This window comes from Lates calcarifer, linkage group LG12 (genome assembly GCF_001640805.2).
Source record: "Lates calcarifer isolate ASB-BC8 linkage group LG12, TLL_Latcal_v3, whole genome shotgun sequence".
Lineage (NCBI taxonomy): Eukaryota > Metazoa > Chordata > Actinopteri > Centropomidae > Lates > Lates calcarifer.
This window is the reverse complement of record NC_066844.1, coordinates 13785756-13799744: the sequence shown is the minus strand read 5'-3', so window position 1 is coordinate 13799744 and position 13989 is coordinate 13785756.

Sequence of the window (13989 nt, the reverse complement as noted above, 5' to 3'; positions counted from 1 at the left end):
GAAGGTGCTCCCTGCTACATTTCAACTGCCCACCTGTGCAACAGAACACACACAATACAATATTTTGATTTTGGAAGTCTTATGAATACTGAGAGGCTACGTAAACTAAGAAATATAGATGGTGATGCTCAAAAGGGAAATTACAACCATTTTTAATAAAAATGTTACACCAAAAATGTTTTTCACGCCTTAAAAATTAAACTGCTCTGTTTCAATTTGTAACTTTTTCTTTAACATCACATGCTGTAACTGTGGCAGGTGAAAACAGACAACAGGAGACTTAATGGTTCTGTATGCTTTAAGCAAACAAATGCTCTCAGATACAATGAAATGCCCAAATGGGGATGGGCTGGTGGCACAGTTTTGGTCAGTCTCTCCCTAAAGGCATTTATTGTGCTGCACTTAGTTGCACTAGTATTTGCTCACTGGGGGTTTCTTTCATTGGTTCTGAAAACATGAAACATGTTCCTGTGGGATAAATGGGTATCTTTTACAGCACTTTCTATTAGAAAACAATGATTAATTCATTAGCATTCAAAAACTACAGCTAATTAAGGTTTTCCATGAGCATGTTTATTATACATCATGTTAACTTTTCTTCCACACATCTATGGTACACACTAACAGTTTCTTCTACTGTGTGCTCTGGTTTTACTTTAGCATGTCATGGGCTAAAATGCAACAAATGATCCTGTAAATATCATTTATGAATCATGATTTCACCATATTCAGTTTGAAATATAGTTTATAAAATTATTTGAAAGATTCTTTGCAGTAACATATAAAAGAGATTACTCTTTGGCTTTGATTTGTCTGTAATGTTTTGCAACAATGAATTAGCTTAACTCAAATATATACATGTAGTGTAGCTATCAAAGCGAAACACAGCTGCTACATATTTATATCTTAGACAACAGAAATAAAAATTGCTACCGCAGAGTGAAAAGTAAGTTAAAACATAGTTTACTGTTTGCTTTCTGTCCAGCTTTCTCTTTCTCCTTGTCATTTCTTGTCTTCATGGTGGGAAAATGATGATGTATCACTAACCTAATTTGTATAGGTTGTTGTACTGGTATAAACCACGCACTGTTGGAATTGTGATTAATTTCCCACTAAAATTCCCCTGAGACGGGGGGCTTTTACTCTGAAGTGCCTGGGTCAATAGCCACTGAAACACATGGGTAACCTATACATCCATCCCAGTGTCCATTCTTTAAATAATTCATAAGGAGGTGGGCTTGAGCGTTGCATTTTGAGGGAAATTTGTCCACAAACTGGCAAGTGTCTGACTGGGGCTTGTTTTAATGCAGTCTCTTTCATCTAAATGACGTGGAAACTGGTTCCCAGAAGACTTCACGATCAGCTGAGAATCACGTTCCAGGGCTGATTCTAGTGTTTTCTGCTTTATTCTAAAGTGAAATAAATAGTGAACATCATACATAACCATACTAAAGGACAACTTCCCTCACTCCCCCCTCAAACTATAGACAGCAATATTTCCCATCAAACTCTTTGCATGTGGTATTTCTCATTTACGAGAGTTGTAAATTTTGAAACACACAACAAACGTGGGATGTTTCACAATGTCTGTGGTTTGCATGTGAAACGTAGGTCTAGACTCTTTGTTTTACTCAGGATGTCCTGTCTGAAGGGACAAAGCAGACGTGAAACAAGGAAAAGAGATGTAGAGTCTGTGCTCTGCTGAGCTGGTTCACAGCAAATGAGGAACAGATTCCTGTTGACACAACTTTCAGTGTGAACCATGTTTTCAGCTGATTATGTTACAGAAAGCACTAGATGCACTAAGGACATTTACAGCAAAACATAGGAGGGCTAGGACATTTGTGATAGATGTTTTTTGGATGAAACCATTTTACTAAATAAGCATGCAGCCACTTCCCTCTGATGTCCCCTCTGGACTGGGAATCTGAATTGATTTCTACTGTTAAGTCTATAGATTACTGCTGACCCACTAACACATTAACTCGAAAACACTCTAGGGCCTGACCCTGATTTAGGCCTCCAGCAGCAAGCCTGTTTACATACACTTAAGTGCTAATCCACAACATCCATGTTTTTATCAGTTGTAACAACAGCTAAGCACTCTTTGCTCGGGTATTTTTGCTCTGTACTTAGATATCACCTGTCTATCAAAGACATCCTTTTGCTTATAAAATAACAATAAAAATAACAGATTCTCCCAATAATTGCTCTATTTCTTAATGTAATACACTCAGATATTTTGCTGCTACAACCAGGTATGACCATCAGCTTGTGGTGGTTAATACACCAACACTACTGATTCAGTAAGCCACTTGTGACTTAGCATTTAGCTACTAACAGTAGCTTTAGCAATTAGCAGTAGCTCAGCAAAGTTACACAGTTCTGCTTTAAAGGGACACTCTGCCACACTCCTGAGTCCTACTCAGCCAGTTATTCGACAGGGTCCTCTGTAGCTCTTAAAAAATAAAAAATAACCCTGATGATGTCATCAGGGTTTTATTGTAGGATTTCTCAAGCCATGCTGCATTAATGACTGACTGTTAAAATCTGTCTCTTATGAGTTGGCCAGTTTCATGCAATGGCAATACTAAATCACTGGAGCACGTATAAATTACTTTTTTGTGATGTCTGTCTCTTCTCTGCTTTGATTCGGAACAAACTGCATATCAGAGATTTTCCACCTATGAAATGCAAACCAGACGCCAAGAGTAGAGGTTTTCATGAACTTGATATAGGTTGATACCTTAAAAATAAATTTATATTAACTCATACTACTACCTGTAAGTCAAACTAGCATGTGTAGAGTGCATTAATTTAATTTGCAAGGATTCCCATTTAAACTTTCACCTGTCACATGCCAAGAGTTTGATCTTTCTGCATGGAGGAAATCTGTTGTCAGAACCAGTCAAGCAGGAACTTCTTTTCTGGCAGAAGTGTTGAATTGTATGAACCTGCATGACAACAGTATCACATTGCCTAACTGACAAATGCTCTCATTCAAATCTTTGCAGAGAGCGTTTTAATGAAGACGTGTGAGAAAAAAAACTGAAAAATGCTGATGAGCAACTCTTAACACAAAACAGGGGCTTGGATGAGAGGCGGTGGGAACACATCATCAGCTAAGGTCACACTCCCCAGGTGGACTGGATGTGTTGTTTAATCTTGTTTACCCTTTCAAAAGACTGCCTTGTGTATGGATATTGGTTTTAATGGCCCCTGATTGGCAAATGACTCCTATCTGTGCCGAACAGTGGACGTTGGAATATTCTGTGACGGTTAATAGCTTTATTGAATCGGAAGCGCTGACCCCATTAAACACAGCTGAACATCCTAGACTAAAGTCAACACAAAGCAGCGCTGCCTTTGCAGTTTGTTTCTGTGTGTGTGTGTGTGTGTGTGTGTGTCAGAGTGAGAGAGAAAGAGACAGCACATGTTGCTCTCATGAGGCACAAATTCAATATTGTCATCTATTCAAACCAGTGCCATGCCTTTGTTCTGTATTACTGAAACACCTCCTGAAACTGGGTTTCCTTATGCCAGACCTGCTGAGAGCCACAACAAATGAATGACACTGGGGAAGAAAGTGTCAGACCACATAGCTTTTTTATGTATATTTTGAAGCTCTGTTTTAAGTATCAAGCTGGTTGGTTTCTTTTCCCGAGCACCACACAGTTTTTATGGTATGAGGTGACACAGGACCCATACAGGATATCACATGCCTGCCATGCCTGCCCTCCCATTGTTTGTTTGGTCCAGGAAACAGGATATTCACACAGAGGATAGCAGACCAGTTGACCACAGAGCCAGAAGGGGGAAAAAAAAGTCATTTTTATACTTTCAAAAGAAAAAGCATAAAATACAGGCTGTTATTTTTCTCCCATTTTTTCAGGTGAAGGTGCATCACAGGTATCACTGAGGTGCACATACAGTACTTTTCTGTCAGTGTGTTGAAAGTGTCTAAACACATTAACAACTCCCAGTACACCTTTCTGACCAGCAGAGCACTCATGTTGACATGTCAACAGCTCAACAACCAGCTGACTTTCAGTCAGTCAGCAAAAGTCAGGTAAACGGCTTGTATGTGAGTTAATTGGAAACTGACATTCATTAATACTTAAACTAACGACCGCAATGAAACGCTCCACAGTAACTGTGCATGAAATAGTGCAACAATCTACAAATAATGCAAATACATGTTTTAAAGTACCAAATAAGTGAGCAAGTTAAAGAAAATGTAAGATGACAAAACGAACCGTGCAATTGCCAGAAAAAAAACTGTTACAGGTGACTGACCACCCACCCGGTTATTGTTACTGTTACAAAAATTGGCACAATCAGCTCTAACAAGCTCTCTTTGTACTGTGATCAAACGATTCTCACCTTTTCTCTTTTGTTGTGATGTGGTTGCTCCCACTTATTGTCTGTTCGCAGAGCGTCTCAGCCGGCACCCGTCAGTCAAATAAATCCACCTCTCACCCAACAAGACGAGACTCTCAGAATAAGGCGTATTTGTTTTTACGTTAGAATGAATGAAGAGTTGGTTCCGCGGGGTTCATCGTCGGAGATGAAAGGTCAAAGGATGGGAAGCTGCTGCCTTTTTCGGCACAATAAACCTTGTCTCCCACTCTCCGCGAACAGTCAGTCCCATCCAGTTACACTCCCCGCTTCCTCTCCGGTAGCTGCTACCTTCCACTGATTCAGGATGGGACAGATGAATTTCCCTCTGCTGCTGCCTCAGCGTACGGCTGTTGGCCAATGGAGGAGCGCTCCCTGCTGCATAAACACACCACTGCTCAGTAGTGATCAAATATAATAAATAAAATAATTAATATTCATATTGCATAGAGTGTACTGAAGTTTGTTTTGCAACAGACCATTTTAACTCATGTGTGGATTAGTTGGTGGAAAATTTCCAGATGCATTCATGGAGTCTAATTGTATGGTTCTGCGTGAGTCATTAGACAGATACACAATGTAGCCTACTGTATATACGTACATAGTATTGTAAAAAAAAAATAAAAAAAAAACATTGTCCTGAGATCCTTCAGATAAGAGGATAACTGAGGTAAACAAAACATTTTAGCATCTCTTATTATTTTCCTCACTTCTGAACTAGATGGTCACCACAGTGGCCAATTTAGTGGGTAAAAAGCCAGCTATCTCAAACCATTACACAGCTATTTAAAAATTACTGCAAATAAATGCTAATGTTACTGTGTCTGCTGGATGTGTGGGCAGGCAACTGTTTGGTAACGTATTTACTTTCTACTATCAACTTAATGAGGAGATAATATGTCAGTTACATCTACTATACCATCTCTTATTCCTGGGTTATTACATTATTATTACCCTATCAATATAGTACCTATCTATCTATCTATCTATCTGTCTGTCTGTCACTAAATATTGTTACTATGAGTGACAGAAGTTCCTAGATAAGTTAGACTGTGAAGTCCAAACCATTGAACATGGACACAGATGCGTGTACAGGTTTGTTAGAACATTACATGTAATATTTTAGACATGTTGTAGATTTTCCTGTGACTACACTGGAAGGGGAAGGAAAGGAGTGCCACACTGTTGTGGTTCCATGGCAGGCTGAACAATGGAAAGACCCACTAATCCACAAAAACTGCAGGGGCAAGGAAATGGGAGGGATGATAACTGTCCAGTTTATTATAAACCAGTTGAACCAAGTGTCAGGGCAGCTATGAGGTTGACGTTCCCTTGGCTATCTCAGCTGTGCATACGCACAAGAGAAGAGACCGAGAAAGGAAAACAAAAGATGAGTCCTCGTGTCTAGGCAAGGGCCGGTTGTGTTACGGGAGCAAAATGCTTTCTTCAAAGCCTAAATGAGTCACCCCCGGGACAGCCCCCCATCCCCCTCCCCATTTGTGAGGATTTCTGCGAGCCCGTGATTAGGCTCACCCCAGTGACATGTGTGCACCAAGTACCCCCTGCTCCCCCCCCTATATGCACACCAAATCTCTGCTTGGCCTCCGCTCCCATTGAGATTAGCCCACTAGCTATTGTTCTGATGACACTTCATATAAGCTATACTCTCATTATGATAATACAAAGACAGAATTTCATTACTTGGTGAGTCTGAAGAATGAAAAATATGTGTAGTAATCTCTGGCATTTGCTTTACGTAATACAAACAAACATTAAAAAGTACAGAGAAATAAGCAAAGAAAAACTTTTGTTTATATAAATACATTATATATAGATGATAGAATTTTTATTTTTTTATATCTCAAAAGTTATTTAATGCCATCATTTAGTCAAAATTAACACAAAACCCAAGATAAACAACTAAGACAACCAGAGAATGCAAACAGTCAACGTGAGGGGACCTCTGTTTGTGTAGAGGGAGGAAACGATGAATTTTAAGTACAAGGGGATTATGTTGTGCTCGTGGAACAGATGTTAACATGGAGAGGTCTACTCTCCTGAGAGCAGCCCCTGACAGACACACTGTCCCGCAGTCACTGGCCCATTGTCAGTGTGCATCCTCTCTTCTGAATCTTTAGTTGTATATTTCCCCCACCCCCTCCAAGACAGATTAACTCTGCCCCCTGCCTTCAGCCTTGACCTTGATGGACTGGTAATGTCATCTTCTTTTGTGCTTTGACAGACATTAACTCTTGCCAACTCTCAAGCTTCCCTCTAAAGAAAACTTTATGCATTCATAATTAGTTGAGATAAACAAAGGATGGATGACAATAACTTCAACAAAATGTGATTGCTGACCCCCTCCCCATCCCATCTCATCTTCTCATAAAACCTCTAAGGAGGTCAGCTGTTGTGCTGTTGTCCTCATGGTACCAGTTCTCATTCTTCTTGATTGCTTGGTCATTTCAGTGTGTCTTTAGTATTTTCCAGGTCAGAGTGATTGGATTCAATAGTTCAGTGGTTCTTCAAAGTATGTTACCCCTCCCCCACATTTTCTTTGTATTGGTGAGGGCTTTTGCTTTGATTGACAGCAGGAATATGTTGATATGTAAAATATTATTGATACAATGCACAATCCATGTGCAATGTAAATGTAATATGTATAAAATGTATAATCACTGTACAATACTAGCTTAACCCTTCACGATCCAAACACCACCCGCCTTAGTTTCTACGCCTGTTACGCTTTTCAACCTTCTGCTTTTTCATGGCATAAGTGTAGTTTACAGTAATAACACGGATTTAGAAATGAAATGAAATAATGGGTCTTTGAGTTCATACAGAAGTGAAATTGCAGACTTCTCATTTCTAGCTGACAACTGCAGATTTTGTTGGCAACAATTATGTTCCCATATGTCTGGTTCCATATTCTGTTAACACACATTAACCATCCTGTTGTGTTTGGGTCAAATTTGACCCATTTCGAGTGAAAATATTTATGAAATGTTATCCAATTCATTTAATGGAATTGTAACAATCATACCGAGAGCCATACAGCAGGGCTGGGGAACAGAAAATCGCATCATGAGTTCCCACAGTGACTGGTATGGTGGTTAGCACTGTTGCCTTACAGCAAGAAGGTTCCGGGTTTGAACTCTGGTTCACCCAAGGCTTTTCTGTGTGGAGTTTGTACGTTCTCTGTGTGCCTGAGTGGGTTCTCTCTGGATACTCTGGCTTCCTCCCACAGTCCAAAGACATATAGGTTAGGTTAATTGGTGACTCTAAATTGCCTGTAGGTGTGAATGTTACAGTGAATGGTTGTTTGTCTCTATATGTCCAACCAACACAGAGCTGGGGAAGTTCTTTTCAGGTTCCTATTATGTGCTACACAGACCTTGGGAACATAGGACCCTTTCTTATGCTCTCATTATGTACTTCACATAAACAATAAAAAGATGTTCAAATATTTAATTCAAAGTGAGTAAAAGTGGGTGTGAAATTAGGGGAATCTCAGCTGAAATGCAACACAAATCATGTCTGAATACATATGTAACAAATATCTGTTATTGTGATCTAAATCACCATCTAAACATCAGAATGAAATCACATCTACAGTTGCCCTAGTTTAGCATGGCATCTGGCTTCCTAGGATAAAAAATGGTAATTGCCTTGAATGTTAAAGTTCCTCTGAATTTAATTATCTTCATTTCTTCCTCTTTATCCTTATATTCTAATCTGTCTTTGGCAGATTAAAAAGTGCAATTTTATAACCAGATGTACAATATGTGCACTGTTTTCATGAATGGTCATGCCTAGAAGTCAGTGTATATCATCCCTGTTTGACTATGCCTTGTATAGCTGCTGAGAGGATATTGAGTCCATGTCCTCAAGTGTCCTGACTTCCTCACACACTGTCTTGGTGTAATTATGTTATCATGCAGTGAGAGTTAAAGGGCAGACTGCACGGGATGTGTAGAACTGCTGTACTGTAGTTTCCTGGCAAGTCTCATGACTTGCCCCAAAACATAATGTGATCACACTGTGAGAGAATCAAAAGATTTAGGCAGTTTCAGGATATATCAGAAGGAAACTGAGTAAGGACACATAACCAGTAAAAAATTAAACTATATATCCAATAAAATATTATATACGTTATACTCAAACCATTATCACAAACATGTTTTCATTCTTCCCAACTGGAGAAAATACGTTTTTTATATCTACTTTTCTTACTTGAATGGTATTTTATTACATTCATCAAAACAACATTTGCTAGTGATAGTCTTTTAAGATATTTTTCTGTTAGAATTTACCATTACAGACTTAATGGACTTTCTCTCATGTAACATGTGACTCTGTATATTCAAAATACTTCTAAAATGTCCCTCACTCACAAGCGTATTGAGGCCACTTGTCAGTAGTGAGTTAAACTACACTAGGAGCTGTTACAGTACCACCATGTGGAGCAGGTGGTTTGTGCACTCTTTAACTGCAGAGGGTTTCAAAAAGCCTCTTTTTATTTTTCAGACTTTTCTCCAATCTCTACTTCTTATAAAATACAGTAATTTTACCCTTTTAAGAATAATATATATAAGAATGATATGAAATCTATTATGAGAGAGGAAAAACACTCAAGAAGATACCTCTTCATATTTAGGTGTCTCAAGTGAAAGGTTGGGAGCCACTGTCACAGATAACTTTTTTCCAGTAACAAATATTTACAATCTAGGGCTGATAGAATTTTTGGTCCATACCCTAAAAGTAGACAAATAACAATATTTATCAAGCAATTATTGGAAAATGTGAAAAATCATTGGTATTAATGAGTACTTTAATGAAATAAACTAAAGAAATTCAAAGCGAAAGTTGACTCTGGTGGTGATTTGGCCTCTCATTTGTGTTTGGCGCCCTCTGGCGAACATTTTCATTTACAGCAATACTCAACTAAAACAGCCACACACTGGAAATCTCTGGAAGTGTATTGTTTGAACAAATCACAGAGTCGAACCCAAAACTATTAGTGATTGCAACTTGTAACAGTACATGTTCACCAACACAATCAAAAATTTTCCATGGAATTACTGGAGCAGCCAAGCAGTCACACACAGACTTTAACTTGATCACCTGGCTTCAAGCCATGAAATGCTGACATGCCTTTCAGCTGCATGGTGGTCCACCCCTGTAAGCTGCAGTCTGGCTGACAATGCACTCCAACCATTCATACAGCAAAAAAAAAGAAACCCTGCCTTGTGGGAATGAAAGGAGTATAACAAAAAATGTCTGTTATTATAATATTATGGATCATGCTTGGCGTTATCTGCGTTTGTGCCTGTAGATTTATGTTCCTATCTTGTGCTATCTTTGCCCTCCATTGTGGCTACAAATATTATCTGGTTATACTCAGACCCTGAGGTCATGTTTGCCATGTTTGGTCAGATGAACTCTTCACTGCTGTGTCATATACAGTATACATATACATATACAGAGTGAATAGCAAGAGTAGAAACATGTGACCAATCCATATAAAATTACAAGAACATGCACCAGTGTCAAAATATAACCCACATCTATTCTACAATTATATTCTCATTTGAAAGACAAAGGAAACAACAGAACTTTTTCATTTCTGTGACACAGCAATGAAAATTGGAAAAGCAAGGGAAAAAAAAGGAAAAGTCATTTGTTAATGACAATGCCCTGTGGTCTATGTTTGTATATAAAGATGGGTGACGCATCTCCACTTCCTCCCACTGCTCAAATTGAAGCCAAAATATTCAGGATACAAGCCCAAAGTCTGTGCCATAGTGACTGGGGAGGTGAACAGTGGTATTGACTCACACATGTGCCTGACCAATTGCAAGTCAATCACAGCTGTCAATCTCAACGTGAGATTATAGCATAGCAGCGTTTTTATAGCATCAAATAACCAATTAAAACCAAAAATATCCAAAAAATGCACTTGAGCATTGATTAATTAACACTTGAAGACACATCAGCATGATAAGAACTACCTAGAATGACAGAAATCATGTTTGAAAATTTATGTGTACTTTGACTTTTAGTTTGTCATGTCTATTCGATCTATGGCAATTGAATGTTCTAGTTCACATTTTGGGATGTCATGTTCATTTATTCATTGTCTATACAGCTTATCTGTTAAGAGTTGCATAGGTGCTGGAGCCTATTCCAGCTAACATTGGGTGGGAGGCAGGGTACAGGGCCAACATATATAAACAAACAACCATTCACACCTATGGGAAATGTAGAGTCAACAATTTAAGTAAACTACATGTCTTTGGACTGTGGGAGGAAGCTGGAGTACCCTGAGAGAAACCATGCAGGCACAGGGAGAACATGCAAACTCCACACAGAAAAGCCCCAAGCTGGATTTTACAAACAAGGATACAACATGGTTCAGTAAATGTCTGAGCCAAGAGCTAGGCTAGCTGTCCCCCTCTTCTTTCAGTCATTATACTAAGATAGGATAACTGCTTCGTGGCTCAGTGTCTGTACTCAATGCACAGACATAAGAATTATGTAATCTGCACAACAGGACTCCCTGAAATAAAGCCAAAAACAAATTACTGAACGACTCCTATAATACTAAACTAGGGCTGAGCAATATGGCCAAAAAAATATTTTTTTCCAAACATGGGGAACCAGAATTAGTTTTTCTCTCCCTTCAAAATGCAGTAGAGGTGCTCTACTTTCATAGGTCTTCATGTACTGGAAGCAAGAATAATAAAAGACCTTCACGTCTTGCCTGTCATATTTATGCACATTTGAAAAAAATAAAAATAAAAATACAGGTTATCCAATATAGCAGCCTGTACAGGCTTCTTCAGTTAAGTAGTACATTCTAATGTATTATTGAGTTGACTTTTAGCTTCACCCCTCAAAGCCAAATAAAATTTCCTAAAAAACGAAGGGAACACAGATCAATGCCTTTTTTTCAATCTGTCCTTCACAGAAATGGAACCGTTAAAATCACTATGAAATATCCAGAACCAGCGAGCTACCCACAAGAGAGCCCCCGGAGTCCATATGCATCATGACTCAGCTGATGTAATTTATGAATAATAATAAAACATAGAATTTATGGTAATTAAACAGAAACCTCTTAGCCATCCAGGATTTTATGTCCTAGAGACAATCACTGAGGTCTAAGCTGTGACTTAATGGGAACAAGTAGATGGAGAAAAGAATGGGATGAACAGTTAATGATCTGTTGGATAAATATGAAGAAAACATTCTTTTCTTTTCTCTACTTGAATAGATAATCAATTTTATGCTCTGTATTGTACAATGTTAAACTGCAACATCCCTATCAAGTGAAACAAAATTCATATTCTTTATCTGGTGATACAGCTTGTCTGTTACAGACAAGGCCCACCTGTGTCACTTGCAAAATGTAGCACAACATAGCACATAAGCACTGGGGCACTGCATGTGGTCAAAAAAGGATCAAATACATAAATTTCGTCAAATAAATTTTTAGGTCTCAGCTGGTAGTATTGTGCATTCCAAGACCATACATTGATGGACTAGATAATTAGGAAAAGGAAGTATTATCTGTCCTATTCTGCATTAGATCCTGTGAATAACTCATTATCCTGGGGAAAGAACACAAGACGTTGCTTTGAATTGTCCTTTTGTGTGCAGACAACTGGACTTGCAACAAGTCTCATCCACACATATCAACCAGCAAAACTGATTTTTATGCCTCACCCAGTCATGGAGCAGAGGAACAAGGGGGGAGTCTCTTCCACTAAATCTTACATGCAGAAAAACGCATCTGACAAGCCATATTTTCTTACTCAACACTGTCTGTGTCAAGCATTATTGTTATTTGAGTGGTGATTTTTGCTGGCAATTAGAAATGAGTGTCCCAAAACATTCATTTGAAGTTTGTGAAGTTAACCTGTGCCAGAGCTTTATGTTACACAGCATGATTCCAGGACTCAGAAAACTCTCTGAAAAGTTGAAATACTATATTGATGTACTGTCAAAAACAGGTCTGGGACTACTGTTGTGTTGTGAAATCCTTTGTGAAGGTATTCAACAGTTTGTCCTCATGCAACTGGAGGAAGGTGATGAAATTGTCTAGGAAAGAAAGCACCAATTTTAGAGCTAAGTTTCAGCATGGAAATAGCTGAATCACATTCCATGCTTCCTGTTTTCTGTGGCTGCAATAGCATACACATTTATCCACTTCTACCCTCGCTGTGGGGTCAGGGATCTTTGCTTTACATTATAATATAAATCTCAAAACACTCATATAATTCCCTTTAAAAGAGGATTACATGCAAATAAACACTCCATAATGGCAATATAGCACAGTAAAACAGCAATCATACAAGAAATAAATTAATTTAAATCCTACAACATAATTCCCTTATAACATTCATATCAGTCTGATACAATATATCAACATGAACAAGCTCTTATAGGTGGAGACAAGGCCCTCTATTGAAAATGAGGTGAAACAGGAAAATGAATCTGTGGAACAGATATCATGGTTTGCTTTGAGCTTCAGGACTGATATCACCATTGTGAAACAAACGTGTGTAAATGCTCAGCAGACACAAAAGCACATCCACTGATTATGTTTATTGTGCTTTTCATTTTCAGTGCATTTGCTTCCATAAAGACTGACAGATCCTCACACTGATGTTATTTGGATGAAATAAGATTCAGAGATCATTAACTATTATTTTTATTTGCAAATGAATAAATAGGCTATAAAAAGATTTTTGGCTCTCTTCAGTCTGTTTTATAGATGTTTCAATTGATTTAAACTGAATTCAAATGAAATTTCATGGAAGACTGTGCTTACACAAATGGACAAAACAATGCCAAAATATGCTGAGAGACATGTGAGATAAATAGTCTCATGTCTCTCCATTAAATATATGGCTGCAGCCTGGAGACATTAGCTTATTAACACAAAGACTGGAAGCAGAGGACACAATTAGCTTAGCTCTATCTAGCCTATCTCAGCTGACATTGGGTGAGAGGTGAGGTACATCCATTGCAGGGCCCCTATTTAACATGTCATTGTTTACAAAATATGTCATGTGTTATAATGTGTTAATATGAGCTTTTGAGGCACTAGTGGATGGATCTTATCTTCAGATAAAGTAGCTGCTCCCTCCTGCTTCCAGTCTTTGTGCTATGCTAAACAAACGGATTCTGGCTGTAGCTGAATACTCAATGGACAGATATGGTGGTGGTATGGGTTATCTCATCTCACTCAGTAACTATTGCTTTGTCCATTTTAAAAAAACTTTTGTGGGACTCTGAAGCTTGCTTGTAGTTCAAAGCAACTCAACTATAAAAAAGAAAAAAAAATATATATATAGATAGATAGATAAAAAAAATAATAAATAAGTTCACACTTCTCCAAATACCCAGTGGATACAGTCATGATCCTGCAGACACTGAGATACAGAAGACCTTATAAAACGTCTCAGTTAAAATATTCTATAATCCACCACTCAATTGGATCCACTCACTAGTTGGAGTGAATGATGCAGATAGTGTGCTAGATAACTGTTCTTGTTGCAAAACTACAGAACTGCTCGACCTCCT